Below are 25,441 nucleotides of genomic sequence, written 5' to 3'. Positions count from 1 at the left end.
AAAAACAAACAAAAAAAACCCAAAAAAACTGGAATAAAATTTTATTAGCTTATCATAAAATGAGTAAAATGTCATTTCCTTGCCCCATGTGAAGACAATGTGGCCATATTTCAAAATAAAGCATAACCAATGGACATAAGACACAGGGGGTTAGGGGAGACTAGGGGACTATCAAAGGCGGGGCAGAAAAAAGGACACATATGTAATACCCTTTGTAATACTTTAAGCAATAAAAAAAATCATATTTTGGATGAAATTGGAGGCAAATATAGAAAATATAGTTGACCAGTGGGCATAAATTAATACAATAATTATACTCTTATAATGGCAGTGATATTCCTAGTTAATAGCCAAGCAGCCCAGAGAGTTGAATTAAAGGTATGCTATTTATATAAAACTTAAAAAGTAAAACTTTCTTTTTGCTTATTTTATTTGTAGTTATAACTACACCCATTTGATCAGATATGTGTAACCAAGTGCAATGGTTTCAGATAAAGTGGATCTAGTGTGTGTGTTTGTTAATCATTAGCAATTCCCAAGAAGATTCCTAATTTAAGAAACTGCCTGGCCCTGTGAGCACTCTGGTCTCAATACAGAAGTGGCTTGGCATGAAAATGTGAGCTACACCCCTGGAAATGTATTACAAATAAGAGACCAGAGGAGAGGGAATGGCCAAACTTTGAATCCCTCATAAGTGTTGAGCCAAAATGGGTTCAGACCATGTTTAAGTGAAAGTCTTACCAATGATCACCAGTAGCTCATATTTCACACATGACAGATCAAGACAAACACTTGATCTACCAAGGGACAGATTAAAGTGAGACTCTCTCATAAAAACTCTGACTAAACCATAGGGTTTCCCTATGATGGACTTGTCACTATCCTAGAAGAAAAGTCATATTTATGATGGCTTCACCCATTCCTTCCAGCACTCTGCCAGAGGTCTGGCTCATCAACGGCTGTCTAAAAAAGTCTTTCCCCCAAGCTGTTATGTCTACACGTGTGTGTATACACAGGCTCACAAAAATGATTTGTTTTCCAACTACAAAAATATTCCTCATTTCATCTACTAGCATCCCATGTCCCCTAGGGAAAAACATTATTTCAGCAAAAAGCAAAACTTAGTCCCAATAATTTGCTACTTTAAATGCAAAGGATTTGAGGCAGGTGTTTGGGGCTAAAAACATATTAGCAAAGACTTAGAAGAACAGACAAGAATACTTTTGGAATTGTTTTCTATATCTAGCTGTCGGGAAATCTTTTCATGTAGATGGTCTCCAAATCTTCTAAAAACATCACTTAGCAATGCAGCAAGGCTTCGCATCCTGCCCTTTTTAAAAAAATTTCCCTAAGCAGAGACTATTTTAATGTTCAACTGATCAGCAGCCAAGTGTGCTGCATTCACCATCATCCACGAGGAATTATGAGAAAGGTGACCCTCACCTATGGCGTCTGCAGAACTGTATCTGTGAAGATGTGGGAGAGAGATTGGCCCCATATGGGAAACTAGTGGAACCCGAAGTGGTAGGAGGAAGTGACTCAGAAGGAGGAGATGCGTGGTGCACGAAACAAGAAGATAGTAGTGAAGAAGAGGGAACCATTGAGGAGGAGATAGAGGGGCGCTCTGGCATGATGGTCAGAGAGCACCGGAGAGAACAAAGGAAGAGATGGACGTCATGGAAGTGGAAGATGAGGGGACACTCTGGGAAGGAATCAGAATCAGAGTCTGAGGATGAGGAGATGAAGATGAGATGGAGCCTCGCCTTAAACCAGCCTTCATTCGAAAGAAGGACCGAGTAATAGTTCAAGAACATGAGGCGGAAGCAACGAAACAGAAGGAGTTGGAGCAGGAGGCAAAACACATGGCTGAGGAGAGGCGCAAGCACACACTCAAGATTGTAGAAGACGAGACCAGGGAAGAGCTGGGGGAGGACAAGCGATCCCTGGATGCACTGAATACTGGTGATGAAATGAGAAGAAATATGAGGCGTGGGAACTTTGGGAGCTGAAGAGAGTCAAGAAGGACAGAGGAGATTGAGAAGCGCTTGAGAAGGAGAAAGCAGAAACTGAATGCATGTGAAACCTGACTGAGGAAGAGAGGCCAGCTGAGCTTCGGGCAAATAGTAGTTTTATCAACAAAGTTGCTAAGGGCAAATATAAGTTCTTACACAAGTATGATCCCAGGGGTGCCTTCTTCATGGCTGAGGATGAAGAGACTTCAGTGCACCTACCCTGGAGGATCATTTCTTTTTTTTTTTTTTTTAATATATTTTATTGATTTTTTACAGAGAGGAAGGGAGAGGAATAGAGAGTTAGAAACATCGATGAGAGAGAAACATCTATCAGCTGCCTCCTGCACACCCCCCTATTGGGGATGTGCCCGCAACCAAGGTACATGCCCTTGACCAGAATCAAACCTGGGACCCTTCAGTCCGCAGGCCAACGCTCTATCCACTTAGCCAAACCAGTTAGGGCGGATCATTTCAACAAAACCATTCTTCCCAAAGTCATGCAGGTCAAGAACTTTGGGCACTCTGGTCCCAAACACACCCACCTTTTGCATCAGGACAGCACCTCCTCTGACATAGCAGAGGGCCAAGCGAGTGCCCAGAACACGAAGTTCTTTGAACAAAAGGCAGCTGGGGTATGAGATGTATTTGAATGGATATCTGCCAAGAAGTGGAAAACTACTTCAAGTTCAACTACTTATTCTTCAGCTGTGGGACATGCAGGCAAGTCTCAGCATTTGGGCCTTGATTTGCTTTTACCGTTATTTACATGGCCCATGTATCCAGCCTTTTGGACCTGCTGCCATACTTGGGACACTGGGCAACCCAGTCTTTGACGGTGCTTTGTGAAGTTTGGGCTCATGCTTAGAAACCCACAGAAAAGCACCATCCAGCTAGGATTACCCCCACTTAAAACTATTTCTGAGAAATCTTAGATTTCATCACTGCGCTGGCTTCCCAAATTCACTTGGGTTGCTTTTCCCAGCCCCTTAGCTTGGGTCAGAAACATGCTCATGTATGTGGACAGTGTGTTGCTACTACCTTACAGGAAATCTAAGCTCATTGAAACTTGTATTTTTGGCTGGAGTCCATTTTTCTAGCTGAACATACTTTTTTAATCCATTTATGAAAAGAAAGAAAAAAATCGGAAGTCTTCCCTATCTATACGCTGGTGACTAAATTACCATTAGAATTTAATTTCCTCATCAGTTTTTTACTCACATGTTTCAGCCAGGAGAAATTTCAGAACTTTTCCCAACAGAAGACACAGAAGCATGGGGAGAGGACCCTCTCCCAGAGGAAGAGGGGGACAGCACCCAAAATAAATTGCTCCCACTTCAGCACAGCCTAAGGCCATTGCCCAGAAAATTATCAATTTAAATAACAAGGAAGAAGGGAGTGAATATTTATGGAGTGTCTACCTCACGCATGCTTTGCTGGGAACCTTATATAAAAGCAATGTTAGCTATCCTTTTTAAAATAACCATGTGCTAGGCATTGTACTAATTGTCTTACCTATGTGTTTTTTCCAGTTTATTCTCATGACAAGGTGATCAGCATGTAGGTAGTTATCTCCATCCTATATAATAAAAGGCTAATATGCAAATTGACCAAACAGAGGAACAAAGCAGGAGCTGCCCCCTGGTGGTCAGTGCACTCCCACAGGGGGAGCGCCGCTCCGCCAGTAGCCGGGCTTACAGCTGGTGAGTACAGCAGCGGTGGTGGGAGCCTCTCCTGCCTCCACAGCAGCACTAAGGATGTCCAACTGACGGCTTAGGCCCGCTCGCAGCAGGGAGCGGGCCTAAGCCATCAGTCAGACATCCCCAAGGGTTCCCATACTGCAAGAGGGCACAGGCTGGGCTGAGGACACCCACCCCCCGAGTGCATGAATTTTGTGCAACGGGCCTCTAGTTTTACAGAAGAGGAAATGGAAGCTCAGAGAGCTAAGTAATTTGGCCAAGGTCACACAGCTAGTTATTCTATCTCCAGCTAGAACTAGAGGCTGGAGCTGCCAGACTGCGGTACGGCTGTTTGCTCTTTTCTATGCAACACAATGGCTCCCAACAGGCAAAGCTCTCCATGGGAAAGATCTCCATTTCCTATTAATCTTCATATTCCCAGCTCCAGTCCATTTCCTCACTCATAGGAGGCATTCAGTAAGCGAATAAAAGTAGAGAAAAGTAGGTATGGTGTGTTAATATATTGCAAAGAAGAGAGGGAAATAAGAAACAAGTGGGTGTCCTTCATAATTCAGAGTGACACCATGTTGCACCATTTCTGGTCGGCTGCATTTAATGACGCCCGATTTACATGGTCAGAAAGCAAGTCAACTGCAGCGACCATCATTTTGTGAGCCTGGTTGGACTCTTCTTACCTGCTGATTTCCATTAAATGCCGTTTAGAAAAATAATTGTGTGACTTTGCCCTGTTGGCTTTAAGTATAAATAGTCAGTTTGGCTGCTAAAATATAATATTCAAGGAGCGCAGAGAGACAAGCACATTTTTTTGAAGGTGCTTTAACTGAAGACAGGAGAGACTAGCTGGTTTCTCACTGCAGCCTGCCGCATGTGCGCTGCTCGCTCTGCTGGAGGGGCTGTGCCATCCATGTCACAGAGCCATCAGTCATGGATTATGGCTGCCAGGGGTGCCCGGTTTAATCTCATTTTTGAATGAATTAATATTATTAGTTCTGACAAATTAATGGTATTAAATGTGCAAGGTGAGTATGAATAATGTCTACATCTACCTATTACTAAATGTGCTCCATCCTTGTGTAAGAAAGCTTATTGAACCAAGTCCGTGGAATCCTCTAAATTCTAAAATACCTCCTTAGAAGCCTTAAAAAGATGGGTTACTACACCTGTCAACAAGTGTTTAAAGATATAAATTTATACATCAGTCCATGATGGATGTGGCTACAAAAGAGTTCATCACCAGAGAAAGCTATGACATTGTGGTAGTTTATTACAAATGTAATCGTAAGTATATTGTACCCAAGAAAATCTATCTTCTATAAAAGCTTTGAGCCTCCCCACCTGCCCTTCCACCTTCCAATAAATAAGTCATTGCTAAGGTTTACCCAGTTCCAGACCAAATGCTTCAGTGTATCTTAATTTGAAACCATTTTTATTTCCTAATCCAAACCTAAATGAAATATGTTGTTAAAGTTCAGTTTTGCTGACACAGGACTCTATGTCTGTGGTTGAAGTTTTGGGAAGATGATGATCAAATGGGAATGAACCCAGGCGATGGTTTTGTCTGAATGATATTTTTAGTTATTAATTTAAGGGATCCATTGCTGTGAACCTGCTCATTTTAAATCCTGGATACTGTGGCACACATTGTGGTATACAGACATGTTACCTTCATTCTCCGCTTTTAAAAAAATCCTGATTTTAAAAAATAAAAACATTGTCTTAAAAATAACAAGACTTTGTTCAGGTAACAGGTAGAGATTCCTTGAAAGGTAGATTCTTCCCCCAGATTTATGGTGATCCTATTATCCTCTGGGGATTAGCAGTTCCAGCCAATGAGATGTAAGAAGAGGATAAAGCTTTTGAAAACTAGTGTCAAGCACAATGCTTGGTACTTGATAACTACTTACTTCATTCATGAGATATATTCAGTCTAAATGTTCTTAATGGGCATTTAACAGGAAGATGTTCTATACACCTGTACATTTAATAACTCTCACACCTTTTCCTAAAATGTACATACATGTACTCAGGTGACCATATCATTCCCCTCCTTTTATTTTTCCTATTATTTTCTTATTTAAAATTCCTATTACTTTCTTATTTAAAATTTCTAGCATTTTTCACTTTATTAAAGCCTTTTGCCAATAATCTATAGAAGTGCTGTCCCAATAGTCATAATGCAAGCCACATACAAAGTTTTAAATGTATTGGAGACCATTGAAACAGATGAAATTATTGTTACGTTTAATCCAATGCCCATAGATCCTTATTTTAATTGTTTTCATTATATTCAGGAAATAGATGACATTAATTTGTAAGAATCTTCTGAGGTTATGTCTTATCTCTCGAATGACATTTTAACATCCCCTTATCATATTTTCTTTTTTGTTAAACAGAACATGATTATATTTAATACACAAGTATGATACAACCAAAGAGTAACACACCAGAGTAAAACAATAACAAGAAAAATGGTTATTTCATTTGCAATGCATGGAAAATGGTTAACATCTTTAGTCATAAACAAGCTCTTAAAAACCAGTAATGCAAGGAAACTGGGAAAAATAAAATGAAATAATACAAGTGATGATTAAGCATTAAGCATATTCGATGATTTTGCTGAGCAGTGGTGAAAAATAATGTCTCTGCAGTATCACAGTGAGCAGAATAAAGACACTGACACCTAATGTTCGTCAGTTTTGAACAGTGTTGTACAGTCGTTTCTCATATTTTCAAATGGGATCAGTAAAGAAAAAGGAATTTTTCTAAGAGAAGGCTGAGCAATGCATTAAGCTAAATTTTCTATGCGTACATGGAAATGTCATGAATGGGAAAACACACCATGTTTTGATTAATGGAGAGTCACTTGTGCCATAGTTTGCATTAGTCATTGACCAGTGACAATGGCATGATCTAGGCCAGTGATGGCGAACCTTTTGAGCTCAGAGTGTCAGCATTTTGAAAAACCCTAACTTAACTCTGGTGCCGTGTCACATATAGAAATTTTTTGATATTTGCAACCATAGTAAAACAAAGACTTATATTTTTGATATTTATTTTATATATTTAAATGCCATTTAACAAAGAAAAATCAACCAAAAAAATGAGTTCGCGTGTCACCTCTGACATGCGTGTCATAGGTTCGCCATCACTGATCTAGGCAGACAAATCCTAGCCCCAGGTCCAGCTAGCCTCTCCATTTCCTCTGGTTGGAGAACTAATGAATTAGGTACTCTATAAAACAATGACTCCACAGGTAAGTAGAGACAACAGTTCATCTCCATGGCCCATGTGTGTGTGTGTGTGTGTGTGTGTGTGTGTCCCAAAGCTTCTTTCAAACTTGAGGTTTGCAATTTTTAAACACCTTTTGGGTTGCTCTCTCAAAAGAGTCTGAGTGTTCCTTTTGTACCAGGATATTTTGTACCCCCAGGTAGGCAGTAATCCCCAACAATGTTTTTAGCTCTAACCAGTATTTAAGTGCTTAATTTATTTTCAAGTTCTATTTGTTTTGCCATGACACTAATTTGTGGTTAGGTTATAATGATAGCTACCACAATCATTTAAATTGCTGGGACTCTTATTTTGGGGAGGAAAAAACCCTGAAATCTTATTTTTATTATGTTTGTTTAAGAATTCTCTCAGAATTTTTCTTTTCCCAATTCTACCCCATTTTAGGTGTTTTAGGAATAACTAACAGTGAACTTGTCTGTGTAAAATTGCCCTGAGCTATTCTTTAAGTTAATTATCACTTCTTTTGGTTCTGTGAATGGCTGTTCAATGACACTGTCAGCAAGTGGAATGAACCAAATTACTTTAATTATGGAGTAATTTGCACAGAGTGATGGTAATTAAATCTTGATCAGTTTAAGCGAGTGAATTAATTGCTCTAACTTGGAATGCGCACCACAGCAAGAGGAGTTGTTTTGTAGTTTAATTAACAACATCCACTAAAGTCTTATCGTATCTAAAATGTAGACAATTAATGAGTTTGATATTATTCTCACCTTCACAAGAACTAGGACAGAAAACACGCTGAGAAAAGTAATGCACTAGGGGATGATAGAAAACTTAATATTCTTGTCACTTATTTAGATATATTGGTTGCAATCTCTACTTTGCCTTCTGGAGAAATGTGCAAATAGAAATATTTCCATATAATTAGCTTCTGGCCCTATTTCATTTCTAAATTCCCTGATCTGTTCAATAGTATACATTTCCAAATTTGCTAATGTTTTCATTTCTACAGCTTGAATTTTATTATGATTCTTTCCATCATTTACTTCTATTTGGTTTGGAGGAATCCTGCCCTGTGAGAAGGTGTTTGGGGTTTTCATAAAATTTAATAATTTATCAATCATTTGTCCATGCTTGTTCCGTTATCCATTCTGCAGCTCTGGAGAATACTTTGTTTTTAGAGGAACTTTCCTGCCAAGAACTAGATCAGTGATGCTCTGCACTATTAGAATCACCTACAGAACCTTTTAAAATTACCAGTGAGCCCTAGCTGGTTTGGCTCAATGGATAGAGCATCAGCCTGAGGACTGAACGGTTCCAGGTTTGATTCCGGTCAGGGGCGCATACACGGGTTATGGGCTCGATCCCCAGCGGGGGGTGTGCAGGAGGCAGCAGATCAATGATTCCCTCTCATCATTGATGTTTCTATCTCTCTCTCCCTCTCCCCTCCTCTCTGAAATCAATAAAAATATATTTTTTAAAAATTACCAATGAACAGGCCCATGCCAGAATTTGGAGCGGGTAGAACGCAGGCATATGTTGTAAAAGCTCCTTAGGTGATTCTAATGTGCATCACAGGTTGTGAACCACTGATTTAGAGAGTCTTTACATCCATCCCATTAACTTTCAGAGAATGATCACAAATTTTTAGGTAGAGACAGTCTGGCTGGTTCAAATGGTCAGGAGAGAGTATGGGGATTGAGACTTGCACCTCCTCTTCAGACCCTCTGCTGGTTCCGTCCCTGAAGAGCCAACAAGTGTTTCACAACCGTGCTCTAGAATAAAGTTGATAGATATCAGTTTACAAACTAGGGAAGCAAAAAGGCAAAGGAAATGAACATAATTTATTTAGTAATCTTGGGCATTGTCTTATTAAGCTCCAAATAAGAAAAAGACATTGTTCTAAGCTTCAGGCCCGTGGATATTGTGCAGTTGCTTTCAGGGTCATTTAAGTATCGATGGGTAGTAATGAAAATAGTAATTAGTCAGGGGTATGACATTTTTCAGTTCATCCCTGATGTGCGTAATAAGGTCATGTATTGCCAAAGCCAGAACTTGAACCTGTTCTTCTACTTTTAATGTTTGGCAGATGTTGAGTCTCTACAACCACACACTCTAGCTCAGAGTTAACACAAGACAATGGGAACTTGACTCAAGAAAGTATGTAGGGTCTTAGAAGTGTTTACATGAGTTGACATGAGAGTTGGATTTCGGGAGGAATAAAAAGCCAAGGAAATGGCAGGTGGAGGGAAGAGATATGTTAAAGCCAATGGATCAAAACTATTGATAACTTATTCCTAGGCCAAAAAAAAAAAAAAAAAAAAAAAGGTAAATTTAGCAAGGAAATGAACAGCAGAAGATTCCTGGAGCAGCTGAGTAAAAGGGAGTTGGGAAGGGCTCATGACAGGATGGGGGCTCTTGCTGAGTCTTTCTAAGGAGGGTTTAAGAAAGTGCAGGCCCATTCTGGATTGAGTGCCATCAAAAACAGGGCTGACTTAGTAATTGGGCATGTAATAATTTTATCTAGGAGAAGGAAGAATTAAGTGGGGCTTGCATTGTCAATTGTACAGTCTTCCATGTTAGCTGGGAAACGGGCATATTTAGTCATTTTTTAAATTTTAGAATATCCTTGTCTGTGTGTTCCAGACGTGGTTGCAGAGAGGAGCTGTCTGATCCTTGTTCTGTGAGCACAGTACGTTCAGTGGGAACACCACAGGCTAGCTTCCTGGGGTGCTTTTTACTTTCTCAAGGGACCAGGCCCTTGGTGGCCGTTTTGAGGAGCTAGGACTTATATGTTAAAGAGTTTTAAAAAGCAGAATAACATAATACAATTTCAGTTTGAAAACACCCCTCAAGTGGCTATGTGGAGGATGGTTTTGAATATGGCGAGACTGGCTACAGATGGTCCAATAGGAACAGAGGAAAGAAAATGCCCTGGGAATTGGAAAGAAAAGGGCTGCTAAATGATACTCTATGGGCAGGAAGAAAACGCTTGTGCTACATAATAATCCAAAGAGAAGCAATACAAAGTTATTTGGACAAATCCAGAGCGTCCCTTTATCTCCATTATTTCACTGGGGAAAAATACTTTAAAGTTTCAGATTTTCCATTTTCTTAAAAACTAAAACCCAGCGTTCACTAAGTTCCTGGTGGGCAAATAGAATTTATTAAGCACCTGAAACTTGTTTCAGCTCTGGTAATGCCCCTACAGTAGCCTTTTCCTACTTAGGAAGGAAAAAGTTTGCAATACAGGGGTGAGCAACACTAGGTTTACAGTTGTGAGTACACGAAACAGAGTTCATTCTTGTATCATTATAATCATAACCTGCATGGCTTTTTCCATATGAATGGTAAACCTGCTTTGACCACCCCCTCCCCCTTCCTGCCCCCCATATATTTATCCTGGTACAATTCAAAGCAAATATCCCAAGCAAAGAGATAGGTTAGCCCAGGTTTTCTTGGGAAATGGATTCCATCTGCTGGCTGTAAGCCTTGAGTCCTGCATCAGCTGCCAGGCCTGAGCAGCAGATAGGACAGGCAGATAAAACAGGGTCAGGTCACCTGGCTCAGACCTAGTTTCCAGCACTTTTGTCCGTTGTAAATGGATCATTCTGGAGGAACAAGAAATTAGTAGAATAGAAACCTGTACACTAAGAGGAAAGGGAGAAAATTCTCTTTCATGTCAGGCAGGAGATTGTCAGTAACTGAGCACGAAGGAAACGGGACCATCTTGTTTTTGAGAAGCAGAGTGCTAAGTATGTGGTTGTCCTGCTTTTTTAATAATCCACGAAATTGTCATTTATTGATGTAAAGACAGCTGCATGGAGAACATGTGGTAGAGGGAAAAGTGAAGCAGACCATGAGCCCAGTAACAATAAATCATAGTATTACAACTATTAATGGCCATAAGACAGGAATTTTAGCCATTTCAGGGGAAAGGATGTGAAGAAATCCAAGAGTCTTTCCTCTTAGTCTTTTGTTTGTTCTTTGGGAGATTGCCTCAAGTCACTTAATTGTAATCTGTGACAGCACATTAATATAAATAGCTTTGAGCAGAGTGCTTCTTAACATTTACTTCTACTCCATTTAACAAATGTTTTGTGGAACAGACATTGATTTGAAAGCAACATTTTATAAACTCGGATATCTTATTTACCCAGTACTCCTACAAGCCTGTTTTGTAGATTAGTCTTTTTTAAAACTATTTTTAAGTCAAATAAAACCCTCAGAAAGTGAGGATTTCGTTAGTTCATAACCTTGTGTTTTAGGAGAAAGAGTGGGCTTTGCAACCCATAAAATGTGTTAATGTAGGGATAGAAATCTTTATATTTCCACTTATACTAGTTTCAATAAACAGAATGGATTAGGCTCTAAATAATCTGACATTAGCATTAAAACAAACATTTATAAACATGTGTATCCATTACTGTGGTACATTATGTATGAAGCTTTATTGCTTGGTATTAAGACATATCCTGACCCCAAACACATTTAGTAGAAATCATGATTTTGTGAAGCTGGGTAGGGAGCACAGATTATAATTTACATCACTTTTTCAGTTATTAGCTGAGGAAAGATTAATGGCCATTTAAGAACTGATTAGTGAGACAGCAGATTAAAAAGAGGGTACCTTGTGACATATTTTGCTCCCCTGCCTTTGAATGCCTGGCTTCAGTGCTGAAGGACATCTGGCATGAGCAAACAGGGCATCAATGTTCAGATTACACACCTGAACTAGCACAAAGGCATGTCAAAGTTTCCCAAAACCATAAACCATATCAATTATCAACAATTTGGAAGTGGCATAGCATACGGCTGTATGTGGTCGATTTAAATTTCCCAAAAATACAATTTTACATACTTCAAAATGTATTTTCCTTTCCTTCCAATTGCCTACATTTTTCCAGCACCTAAATATTACTCAATGACACATTTCTTTAAAAAAATATATGTTTTTATTTATTTTAGAGAAGGAGGGAGAGGGAGAAAGAGAAACATGAATGTGAGAGAGAAACATCAATTGGCTGCCTCCCACGCACCCTCCAACCTGAGATTGAGTCTACCACCTGGGCATGTGCCCTGACTGGGAGTCAAACCAGCAACTTTTCAGTGCACAGGACAACACTCAACCAACTGAGCCACACCAGCCAGGGCAATAACATGTCTTTAACACATTATTTTGGTCCCTGCCATTTCATTCTGGCAAACCCCAAAGGACATATAGATATGCAGTACTTTGTTCTTCCTCTCATGGAGCTTACAATCTACATGAAGGATCCTTAAAGGTAAAATGTTGACATGTTAAAATAATGCAAAGTCAACAATCCAAGCCACAATATATTGTTTAAGTGTCAAATAAGTGGAGTAGATCATGTAAGTACTCTCAGCTTTTGACAGGCAGGAAATCATTGTTGGCTTGGAATAGTCCGTTGAAGCTTTATTAGGAAACTAGAGGCCCGGTGCATGACATTCGTGCACTGGGGCGGGGAGTGAGGGAGGGGGGCCCTTGGGGGACGTCCACCTGCCAGCTTAGGCCCACTCCCAGGGAGTGGGCCTAAGCCGGCAGGCGGATATCCCCCAAGAAGTCCTTAGCACTGCCACAGAGGCAGGAGAGGCTCCTGCCACTGCCACTGCACTCGCCAGCTGTGAGCCCGGGTCAGGGCTTCTGGCTGAGCGGCGCTCCCCCTGTGGGAGCGCACTGACTAGCAGGGGGCAGCTCCTGCATTGAGCTCTGCCCCCTGGTGGTCAGTGCATGTCATAGCAACCAGTCGTTCCACAATTCAGTCAGTTAGCCTTTTATTATATAGGATGAGTACTAAGCCAGTTCATGGAAGATGGATGGGGCAGTGGCGTGCTGGTGGAAACCAGCTCTTGAGCAGAGGAGTGGGGGAGAACAGGGAGCCTGATTTTGCAATTTTCATAAGTACTCCCACCCTTTGGCTAATTTAAAACTACCAACCTAATATTGAATGTAAAGTGGGAAACAGATGTTCACAATTGGCTCTTGTGAGCCAATGACTCTACACACAGGTGGTGAAGATTCATTCATTGTAACAAGAATTTTTTGTTGTTGTTGTTAATATATTTTATTGATTTTTTACAGAGAGGAAGGGAGAGAGATAGAGAGTTAGAAACATCGATGAGAGAGAAACATCGATCAGCTGCCTCCTGCACCTCCCCCACTGGGGATATGCCCGCAACCCAGGTACATGCCCTTGACCGGAATCGAACCCGGGACCCTTCAGTCCGCAGGCCGACGCTCTATCCACTGAGCCAAACCGGTTTCGGCAGAATTTTTTTTTTTAAAAAAAGAGAAGATGGTGTGTGTTAGGGTTTTCCTAAGAAATAAAATAGCATTTTGCCTTCTTTCCCCTCTTTAATTCCAAAATTCAAGCACAGTCCTAAATTTAAATCAAATACCTTTGAACCTACATTAAGGACCTTTCATACTTCAGGTACTAATGCTGATACAGTGCCAGTGCTACCCTTGAAGTTGCTTTTCCCAGGGGTGGTGTTAGTCTCACCCTGATCTACCTACCCCTTCTTTCTCAAGTCTCTTATGAGCAAGGTACACATTTCCAAGGTGATGGGACCAGATTAGAAGTACAGGCTATGTCCCCAGAACAGATCAAAGTTACATACAAGCACAGGATTAGACTGAATTTTCAACTTGGTAGAACTTGGCTGACTGCTCTCTTGCCTATATATTTGAAGTGTTCAGTGGGGACCCCAAGTCCTGATCTCATCGCTTAAGAAATGTTATGCCCCTGGTGAAGCTGACTTTAATTCACCATGACTACTAAAACAGAGGCTTTGGAAACGAAGACAGAAACAAATCTCCCGTATAAGATCAGAGCTCTTAGGGGGACATTCGGCAGCAGCTGCTTGGGATATATGTGTGTATTCAAACAAAATTAACATGGCAAATATTTCTAGCAATTTCACAAGGGCAGATGCATAGCTGAGGGGAAGAAAAGGCAATTTGCCTATTCATTCATTTGACAAAAAAAAAAAAAAAAAAGAAAAAGATTAAAACAGACCTCATTTTCCTTGTTTCAACTCTTACCTCCTTCCTGTTTCTTTTTTCCATTTTTGCTTTCCCTATCCCCCCCTTTTTTTGTTGTTTTGCTATCTCCCCTTCCATGAGCCTTGATTAACACACAACCCCCAAGCTTACAAAAGCAGCTCTTGAAAGAACTGTTCTGAATTTCTGGAATAAGATTACTCTAATGATCTCCAGCAGGAGTCATGAAAACCCAGAGTCATTGTCAACTGTTTGTCACAACGCAAACTTTACAGCAGTTCGAGATAAAGAAAACTGCAGCCTAGGCCAGACCACAGGTCCCACACCCGTCTCTTGTCAACCCAGAAGACCTCAATCCTGCATCATTTTGGAGAGTTTCTGGGTTTCAGGTCCCGATTTGCATCAGCTGAATAAAGCCTTTAACCTCACCTCTATTAGAAATACCTGAATCGTTTCTTTTTCCCTGACACGGCAAGTATTTGTTGAGCCCCTCCTCTGGCCCAGCACTAATTTCGGGGCTTTGCGTACATCAGTGAATAGTACAAAGACCCCCACCCTCTAAGGTCTAATTCCATGAAACCATGGGCAGACTGATTTTGGATGAAACACAGCTTTATAGAAGGTTATCATGAAAGTAAAGACTGAAGGCAAAGTTCTAGGCTTCTGGACCCTCTGCCCATTCCCCAATTATTTCCGTCCAGAATCCCCTTTCTGATGTCCCATTTTCATCCTAAATTACAATAAACTGACTTTCACTAAACACTATACTTTCCAGAAAGGACCCCAAAAGTACCAGACTCCTTGAATGGTATCAAGTGGAAAATTAAAAACACAAATCTTAACTTATTTGACAGAAGGAAGGAAGAGGTCAAACACGAGGCGAAAAGACTGATTTCTGAGAATAAACATAAAGCACCCAGCTGATAGCACTATGTAAGAATTACTAAGGCAATCAAGGATAGTCTTTTCTTGTCTAGAATTGCTGCTGACAATAAAGAGGGGACTACTTTAAGCTGATTTTTTTAACTCTCTCCATTCTGCCTACACACCCAGCTGACCACTTTCATGAACCTACCCCCTTGTACTGTGTACATTTGCTTAGACTCTTATCGACAGTCTTTCTGACTAGCTCATGTCAAGCTGACTCGCAGGATCTGTTTCTTCTGTGACTTCTTATAGTCATTAAAAGTCCTCTGAATTAGCCCTATTTCAATGAAACCTGGAATGTGCCAGGCACTGGAGAAAAGAGAGGAAAGAGAGTTTCTTCAGATGAATAGACAGGAGAGAAAAGGAGATCTTCAGGTGAACAGTTTGCAAACTGGGAAACATAACCTCAGCCTCCAGCAGAAACTGAAAATTGGCTCCACAGAGACCACAGGGAGGATCCCTTTTATAGAGAAAGTCCCTGTCCAGGTTCCCAATTGGTCTAATTTATGCAAATTAAGTTTCCGGATTGGAACAGTTTTAATTGGTCAGTGACCATGTGGCTCTGATTGGTCAGTATTTTGCATTCTGATTGGTCATTATGAAGCAGTTCTGATTGGTTGGTATATCTAATAAACCAATGCAGCTGGCCCAACCAGAGGAGGGAAAGGGAAAATCTGGCCTGGGAACCTGACCTGGTAGCAACATTTCAGGAATAAAGGGCAGAAAGCTGCTGAAGTACAAGGTGGGGACTATGCCTGGGGCAGAGGGAGGAAAGGAAGTAAAAGCTTAGTGAGACTTTGGGGCCCAAGCTGCCCCGCATAGTACCTGGAAACAGAACGTGTCTCCCAAAAGACTGGGACTCCGCCCAGCTCTGCCACAAATTCCTGTGCAGTCTTCAGACCATGGGAGAAGCACCATGAGAGGGCAATCTGCCGGTAAAAAATAATAATAATGATAATTACTTTAAAAATTCAGCATTGAGAAAGGAAAATGGTGCCTGGTAGAGGTAGCCAAGCTGGGCAGGTGCCACCTATTAATTGTAAAAACCCTAACATTATTGAAAATACACCTCGTTCTGAGCACTGGACTAATGGACATTACATATGTTATTTATTTACAGTCACAGTCCTTTGAGGTCATTTGACCTCACAGATACGATGTGACAGAACCAGGATGGTAGCTGACTTCATTTGTTCAAGCACACACGTGAGGCACCCCCACTCCCCGAGAACTCCAGACACACTGTGGGCTGAGCTCTCCAGGGGCTAAATATCGGGGTGAGTTTTTCTGGTGGTTATTTTATTCATGTGACCCTATTTGATTTTACTGTTGGTGAAACCGCAGAAGATGTGAGTGACAATAATAAAACACTTCCATCGGTTAAGGAGAACACAGATAAAGTAGTCCAAGCTCGAATATCTGAAGGGATGGGCTTGTGCTATGTCCCCTGGGGCAGATCAGTAACTAGGAAGAAACTGATGAGCACTGAGAGGGGCAGATTGCCGCCCCAGCAGGGGTGAGAAAAGGGAAGACAGCCTTGGGGTGTGCATGGGGGCTGGGGAGCCTCTCCCCCTCTCCTTCCCTCCCCACCACCCCTGGGGCAGGCTAATGAGCTGGTCCTATTACTAGGCCCCTAAGAAGCAACTGCTCCTGAGCTACACGTAGACTAATGGCTGAACTTGGAACCACCTGGGGGCTTTAAAAGTGGCCCCTCACCTCCTCAGATTATCATTTAATTGATCTGGGTGTGACCTGGGAGGGGGAGTCAGGATGTTTAAAAGCTTCCTCAGGTGAGTCTAATGTGCAGCTGCCAAGGTAAAAACACCTGGGTTAGAGCAAGCCCTGAGGCAGAGTTGATTGCACCTAATATTTTGTGAGCAACTACAGGCAGTGTGCTGGGTGCTTTATATGAGTCCTTTCAACTCCTTAAAATCAGCTTGCAGGTGGGTGTGTTCAGCCCATTTTGATATGTGAGTAAACTAAGCCTCAAAGCTAAATCAAGGTCACAGAGTCTACCCTGTGGGCTGCCCCCAAGCCCAATCCTTACTGCTGTAAACTGCCTCTCGGGAGTGTTACAGTTCAGCCCCTCTTGTACTGGGGAAATGGAACCAACTGTGGTGAGGGTAGCCTAGGGTACGGGGCAAGTTTATATTAGTAGTTACGGTACAGGGCAAGTTGATATTAGTAGCTAGAGAAACGGGGCAAGTTGATATTATTAGCTAGGGAAACGGGGCAAGTTGATATTAGTAGCTAGACAGCAACTGGGCAAGTTGATTAATGAATACCTTGGTAACTGGGCAGTATTGATGAATGTATCCCAGGTAAATTTGTGTGTGTTTAGCCAACCGTTGTATGGTTTTGGGTAATAAAAGGCTGGCATGGAACCAGGGTCGGCGCTGTCGTGGGAAAAACCGCCTATGGCAGTCACTGGCCACCTTTGAATAAATCCTCACTTGCTGCTTAAGACCTAATGGGAGTTGGTGGTCTTACTCTCGCGAACATTGGCCCATAACAGGGAGGACGAGGAGGGCACCAGCATTTCACACACTGAACTAACTGGCAGATAGAAAGAGACAGAGATGACCTTCCCAAACTCTCTTCAGGACAGACTGTAAAGGCTTTCCGACACCTTTTCTGCCAATACCATGTGCTTGTCCTTGAACCCAAGTCTTCTTCCTCACGGGTGTGCTGCCATGAGGGTTTGCCCCTGTTACTGTTAGCACTTACTTCTTTCTCGTTTTTTACAACAAGGCCACGCAAGGAGCTAAGGGATAAAGCAGAGAAACACAGCTAAGGACGAAACTACTTAAGGACTTGTATGCATGCATATAAGCATAACCAATGGACACAAACAACAGGGGGGTGAGGGCATGTGCGGGGAGGGGAGCTGGCGGGGCGGGGGGAGGCAATGGGGGGGTAAGGACACATATGTAATACCTTAATCAATAAAAAAAGTTAAAATAAAAAACATTTAACAATAAAAATATTAATAGGACTTTCAGTAATATAAAATGTATTTTTCTTATTACCATAGATTGGTTTTGGTAGTGTGACATGACTATCTGTTTAACAGAGCCAGGGGAAACCATTTTCAATCAAGTGTTGCAAACTACAGGGCGAAAACGGGGGTCACAGGAAGGCAGGAACCACATTAATTTTGTTGAGACAATCGCTGCATATACCTAAATGCTTGATAAAACACATGTATTGTTTTATTTATTAAACACTGTCATCACAAACCTGCTGCAGAAAAACAAAACAAATGAAACTACTTTGGAATAGTAATATGGGGGGAGGGAGGGCAAATTATTTGAAAGGCAGTGAATGGCCTGAGCCCTAATTATTTAAAACGTGGTCCTCAGACCAACTGCACCAACATCCCGTGGTGCTTGTTAGAATCTTAGGCTCCACTGCAGACCTGCGATTCAGAATCGGCGTCTTAAACGATCCCCGCCAGGTACATTCATACAGTAGAGTTTGGAAGCCGTGGCCATGAGCAGTATCCTTGGCATTACTCGTCCCATTGTGTGGCTTTAAGAACATCTGTTTTATTCTCTTTTTCCTATGAATTTCTCCCATACACGTAATTTTTCGTCCTTTCTTTTAGAGCACCGTTGCAGTTCTCTCTGCCGCTCTGAAAGCACAGGAAACCAAGATGAGCAGAGAGCCAGGCCTTGCTCATAACGAAGCCTTTTGTCAGTTTTCTTATATGGCCCCAGGTTCCCTGGCACAGCTGCTGATATTTACTTCCGTTCTGCACCAGCAATCTTAGCATTTGGGAAGTGAAATTCGTTTTTATCTGTCTGGCTTAGGAAAGCCTGGGGCAAAGGAGGTGAAGAAAGGCGAACTCGGAGGGAATCGGTATTGGAAGTATCAGGTGCAGCAGTGAGGTCAGACCGTTTTCGTTTTCGGTGCTGGCGTTTTATTCAGGCCTTGGCAATCTATCCCTTTACATGGAGACGGGAGAATATCTTTACTAAGGCCGCAGACAAAGGTGTGTAGTTTTAAAGGGCTCAGAATTTGACTCACAAGTCTTTATATTGAGTTACACCCTGAACAGGGGTTACGTTCTGCTGTTTGGAATAATTACTCTCAGAAACGTTCAGTGAAATCCTCTGAGCATGATCTTCAGACACGTGCTATATTAATTGTTTCCTTTAATCAGGGAACTAAGCTCACATAAATGTATCATTTTCACTTAGCCAAGTGATAAAATAAATGACTTCTTAGATCCTGGATCTCCTGTTTAACAAACCTGTTCTGCTCCTCATTTTAGCATTAAAAATAAAGCCCTACCTTGGTTATTGAGCAGATTCTAAAACAAAACCTACTCGAGGAATAAATGGGCACCTGTGGGGAAACGCTTGGGCGTTGAATGTGGGTGACTTTGAAACAAACTCTATTATTCTTGCAAAGTGGCAGAATTATGCCATATAGTGTTTGCCTTTGGGAAAATGAATTATGAGCCTAAGTCATGGGTCAGGAATAGAATTAAACTGATGAGTGTCATGGGATAAAAATAAAAAGGGAGGCCTGTGAGAGCTTCCTGCGTCCCCTCCACTCCCCAGAAAGGCTCTTAAAGGAACATTTAAAACACAAGCCTTTGTTCCCTCCATCTGTGGCGCTCAGGTCAGGTGGACCCTGCGGCGTGGCTGAAATATTTCACACAGTCACTCACAAATGTGTCATTTGACCTGCTGTTCTTCCAAAGAGGTATGAAAAATGTGTTTCTTGCTGAGATAACTTGAAATCAAATAAACATAATCTCTTTAATTCTTTCTAAATAGTTCTATATTTTAAGTCTAAACACAATAGAACACAAAGCTTCTGACTTTAAAAAAAAAAGTTTTTTTATTTTTTAATGTGTGTTGTTGAATTTTTCCCCCAGTTTGTGTTGGTTTGATTTTAAGAGTATAATTTACATGTCGAACCAAGTGAATATGTTTCCTTTACTCTAGACACACACACACACACACAAAACAGTCTGTGCAACGTTGGTACTTGGTTAAACATCTATGTGTGTTTTTATAAGAGCCCTTGCGATCTGTACCCAAAGACAAGTTTCTTGTGTACATTAAGCATCACTTGATAGAGCAGAGAAAAGCCTTCACCGAGGCTTGCAACACATTGCACAGTATTTCCTTATGCAAAATTGGTTTTGGTCCGTTGTTTTTATTTATCTGCAGGAATGGTACTCACTCAAGTTTGTGATAACACCGTCATGGCTGAAGGGAGTTTGTTTTAGGTATTATATCTATTATCGGCTTCCTCTCCCTTCTTTAAACCCAGTCTCCAAGGAGGAAGTCGGATTTAAGAAGAAAACAGAAAACAAAAGCTTTCCTAAACTCTCACTGGGTTGGTTGTTATTTTAGATTGTTTTGAGATGTTTAATAATTCTTGTTTGTTTGCCCTTGGCATTGAGCATTGAACAAAACAAATTGCCTTATTCTTAGAGAATTATAGGCTTGGAGTCGTCATATAATATTCTATTAATTTATTTTGCTGTTTTGAGGCAAGCCTGCCTAACCTTTCGCCCAAACAAGTGTGCGCTTTGCCTCACCACCACTAGAGTGTGCTCTAGTGTCATGAGATTCGGAGTTTCTGCAGCTGGTTGGCGAAGGAGATGGATGAAATACCTAGAAAAACGTCTTTCCATCTAATATGTGTCCCTTTAAGTGTCTTGGTAAGACTGGATTTTGTTCATGGCTTTACTTCAGTACTAACACTGGATAATGTTTGGGATGAGTTTCATGTTCCTAGTTGAATTCGCCCCACTTAGCTCTAACGGGGTGCTAAGAAATAGTACTTCCCCTCCACTCGTGAGCTGTTTTCAGGCAATAACTCTTTCACTTATAAAATTAGTGTCCCTGTGGCCCAGTGCATGAATGTGGGGTGACTTGGGAAGAAGTAACTCCTTGAGTGTCTATTCCTTGTCTCCAGTCCCTGGCAGAAGACCCCTCCGCAATGGTGGATGTGGGTAGCGAGGAGAGCAAGGCCCGGCATCAGCGTTGGAGGCTGGTCATGCTGGCGGCACTGAGCTCAGCAGTGCGATTCTAGCACCTCCTCCGTCAGCCCATTGGGACAGAGCACTGCGTTTGGGCACTCCTCCCCAGAAATAAGCAGGTCGCCGAGCCTCTCTCCAGGCACTGTGGCCCCTCAGGCCCCTGGCACCTCCAGTGACCCAGGACCCTTCTGCTCTCGGGCCTTTAAACAGCTCCAGGTGGAATGTAACTTCCTTCTCTGGGTATGAGTCACAGTTGCTCCAGCAAAGTCTGAAACAAGGTCCTTGTGGCTGGACTCCCTGGTCTCCCCAGATCTCTAAAACCCTCGGAGACCATCACCTCCGGGGCCCAAGAGGTACCCCCAGAGCGCTTTCCTTTTTTTCTTTTTTTTTTCATTAAAAAAGTACTTGTGAGTTTTATTGGCTTCTAATTCTTTTTTTTATTTTATTTTTTATTGATTAAGATATTACATATGTGTACCCTCTACCCGCCCCCCCCCACCCCCCACCCCCCCCCTCCCCCCCCCCGCTCATCCCCTCACCCCCCCCCCCCCCCCCGTTGTCCGTGTCCGTTGGTTAGGCCTATATGCTTGCATATAAGTCCTTTGGTTGATCTTTCCCCCTTGCCCCCACCCTCCCCTACCTTCCCTCCAAGGCCCAACAGTCCAATCAGAGCGCTTTCACAGAAGTGCGTAGCCGCCTGGAGGCAGGATGGAGGCCCAGCTCAGGTCCTGCCCTAGGGGGCCACCCTGCAGCAGACCGTGGAGACAGGAGGAGGCAGCTCGGGAGATTTCAGGACCCCCCTCTCCCCCCCCCCAATAATCTCCACCCAGCCCCTTCAAAGCCACCTCATATAAAGCAGAATCTAAATAAAAGCAGTGCCTTTGCGATGTAAGCACAGCGTTAAGCCGAGTGATGTGATGAGGGGCCCCTCCAGCTTCCAAGCAGAGCCCCACCAGCAGGGACCCGTGAGCCCAGGTTCATCTGCAGCGCCCCTTCCGGGGAGCCGCGCTGCCGGACTCGGCGCCTCCTGGGGCAAATGAGCACCATCTGTCCGTCCTCCTCCCGGTTCCGGGATTGTCAGGACGAGGGGCCCCGAGAATGCCAGGTCTGAGGCACCCGAGAGGCCCTGAGAACCCCCTAGGGGTGTTTGTGGTGGCCAAGCCCCCAAGCTGAGCCTGGCTCTCCTCTTGCTCGGACGGTCCTTCAGCGTCTGTGCGTGTGTGACTTGCAGATGCTCTTTGCAGAGCAAAACCAAAACACAACATACCCTCCGGCAGTGTGGTCCCGGGCGGAGCACAGGCCCCCAGTTCCTCCGCTCCCCGCTGTGTCATCAGGAGGTTCACTCAGATTTTCTGGGCCTCGGTTTCCCCTTTTATACGGAGAGGTGATGCGAGAACCGTCCTGCTTCCCCAAAAGGGAGAATCGGTGCTCTCAGGAGGCAGCGCTCAGGCCCCTGGGCTCACGCGCTCACTGATCCGTCCGCCTGCAGGGGGCCGACTCAGCCCCATGGGTCACAGCTGCCTTCCAGAAGGAACTAGTGTGTTGCTCCATCTTGGGCTGATATTATTTACCAAGCAAGCTGTCATTTCAGAGCAACAGAGGTTTGACAGACTTGAAAAGAAAAAGAATGTCTGAGATCGACACAAATAAATGTTTTCCTACCACAATATTGACTTTTCACCACTAAACATCTTCTATAATCTGTGGGCTTTTTAAATTCATTGCAGTTAGTTCACTGTCATTTAGAAGTGTACTGTGGGAGAAGGTGGAGACAGAAAAAAATGAAAAGATATATATGGTTCCTACGTCTGAGCCACTCCCATCCCCCCTCCTGGGAACAGAATCCGTAGTAGGCACTGTCAACGGAGATTGTTACACAGAATTTTTTGTTGTTGTTAATCCTCACCTGAGGATATTTTTTCCATTGATTTTTTTTCAGAGCGAGTGGAAGGGAGGAATGGAGGAAGAGAGAGAGAGAGAGAGAGAAAGAGAGAGAGAGAGAGAGAGAGAGAGAGAGAGAGAGAAAGAGAGAGAAACATGGAGGTGAGAGACACACATCTATTGGTTGCCTCCCAAAAGCGCCCTGAGGGGGCCAGGGATGGAGCCTACAACCCAGGTATGTGCCCTTGACTGGGAATCAAACCCAGGACCTTTGGGTGTGAGGGCCAACGCTCTAACCACTTGGCACACTGGTCAGGGATAGAATTTATTGTGCATAATTACAGTTACTCACAGTTTATAGTGTGAACACTTTGATAATCTCATGCCAGCATATAAACTTGGGAGTATTTCACCCTGAAGCAGCTTTCCCATCCAATATAGTGACAGGAATATAGAATAATATGGAAAGAGCATTCTCCCTAGCCAGTTTGGCTCAGTGGATAGAGCGTCAGCCTGCGGACTGAAGGGTCCTGGGTTCAATTCTAGTCAAGGGCACATGCCTGGGTTGCAGTCTCGATCCCCAGTGGGGGGCTTGCAGAAGGCAGCCAATCAATAATTCTCTCTCATCATTGATGTTTCTCCCTTTCTCTCCCTCTCCCTTTCTCTCTGAAATGAATAAAAATATATATATATTTTTTAAAAAAGCAAGAGCATTGGACTGAAGCCCAGTTCCAGTTCTGCCATCAACCAGCTGGGTGGCTCCGTGAGACACTTAACCTCCCTGGTATCTGCTTCCTCATCTGCACAATGAAGGGCTGTAACTTTAGATTTAGATCAGGGGGCCCCAGACCAAGCTCATCAACAGGATCACCTGGGAAGCTTTGAAAAGGTGCAGCGATCCAGGATCTACCTGGATCTACTCATTAGAATCTCCAAGGGTGGGCCCAGGAATCCACAATTTTAAAAAAGTCTGCCAACTGTTTCCGATAATCTGGCTGGTATTTCCAGGTTCAGGAAATAGCACCTTAGACAATGGCCTGATTTGGTCTTTCTTTAAAATGCCTCTTTACTCACTCAAAAAGAAAAAATCTCTCTCACATCCACCTCTGGTCTCTTGCATCACCTTCCGCGCCTTGCTGAGAGACTTCACAGCATGCGCCTGTGCATCTGTGGCCTTAGGAACACACCTCTGCTTCTCCGTGGTCGCCCCATTCTGTTCCGACTGCTTGGGCTCCTGCCCCCAGGGCTCACTGATCCCCACAAGCGAAGACACTTCTCAGACTGAACCCAGTCCCTCCCACCCACCCCCACCTACACGTCCACACTCAGGCTCTGGGGCCCACCCTAGCCCAAGACAAGGGCACTTCCAAAGCTAACTCAGGGCCTCAGTGAAACATCAAGGGGTCCAGACGAGACAGCTGTACCCTTGATGCCCATCGTGCTTCACGAGTGGGATGAAATGCGCGGATCTGAACTCCTACACTACCCCTCACTGGCTGTGTGACCTGGACAAGGTACCTGACTTCTCCAGCGCTCCCTCTCCTCATCTGTAAAATGGGAATGAAAATGTTTTCCAGCTCCCAGGGCTGCTGGGGATGTAAAATGAGATCACACGTAACGTTTTTCTGAGTGTTTATTGATGCAGCAAGCAGTGTTTTAAACATTGCGCAGGAATTAACACCTTTCACCGTTGGGGGAAGGGCTCCAACCCGGCTACTACGCCATAACTTGCGTAACTTCCTTGATGAAGTGCCTGGCACACAGAAGTTTCTCAAACATTCATTTAAAGAAAATCTGTGTCTATCCTGATTCTGACTCAGTTTATATTTAGGGCCCAAAATCTGGGCTCTTATTTTATACACTGGGACTAGTCCTTTATCCTATAGTCCAATTGTAGCTGTACTCCCTACTGTTCTCTAAGACTCCACCTTACTACCTGTCTATTTAGCCGGTTCCCTCCGACTCAGTCTACTCCTGAGAGCTCTTTTGTGAGGCCTTCCTTTACCATCACCGTCTTTTTGTTCTTCTGCCATCACCATGAGAAGACCATGACTGTGCTAGCTTGATGGAAGATGGGAGACACATGGAGAGTTACAGCCTCCCAATCAAGGATGCCCTAGACCAGCCAGCAGCCAGCCCATCCTCAGACATGTGAGCAAGGCCAGCCAAGACCAGCAGAGTCACCACGACAATGTTCCCAGATGCATGAGCACTAATAAGCCCTATTGTTATATGCCACTGAGTGTTTTGTTTCACAGCCTTATTAATTTTTAATATATATTTTATTGATATCAGAGAGGAAGGGAGAGGGAGAGAGATAAAAACATCAATGATGAGAGAGAATCACTGATTGGCTGACTCCTGCACACCCCCTACTGGGGATCGAGCCCACAACCCGGGTATGTGCCCTTGACCAGAATCGAACCCTGGACTTTTGAGTCCACAGGCCAATGCTCTAGCCCAGCCATGGGCAAACTACGGCCCGCGGGCCGAGCCCGGCCCGTTTGAAATGAATAAAACTATTGAAAAAAAAGACTGTACCCTTTTATGTAATGATGTTTACTTTGAATTTATATTAGTTCACACAAACACTCCATCCATGCTTTTGTTCCGGCCCTCCGGTCCAGTTTAAGAACCCATTGTGGCCCTCGAGTCAAAAAGTTTG

At 43.1% G+C, this 25,441-nt stretch overlaps 1 pseudogene across 1 annotated transcript; it reads left to right on the top strand.

The window, feature by feature from the left end:
- Positions 1-324: 324 nt before the first annotated feature.
- On the top strand, positions 325-20,948 carry LOC308516004 (microfibrillar-associated protein 1-like; annotated as a pseudogene). The gene is made up of 3 exons: positions 325-378; positions 1,384-2,221; positions 20,832-20,948. The product of its transcript is annotated as a microfibrillar-associated protein 1-like (transcript).
- The last annotated feature ends 4,493 nt before the right edge of the window (positions 20,949-25,441 follow it).

The sequence above is a fragment of the Myotis nattereri genome (assembly GCF_964212035.1).
Source record: "Myotis nattereri genome assembly, chromosome: 1".
NCBI classification, from domain to species: Eukaryota; Metazoa; Chordata; class Mammalia; order Chiroptera; family Vespertilionidae; genus Myotis; species Myotis nattereri.
Note: the sequence above shows the minus strand (reverse complement) of the source record. Positions and strands in the feature narration are given on the sequence as shown.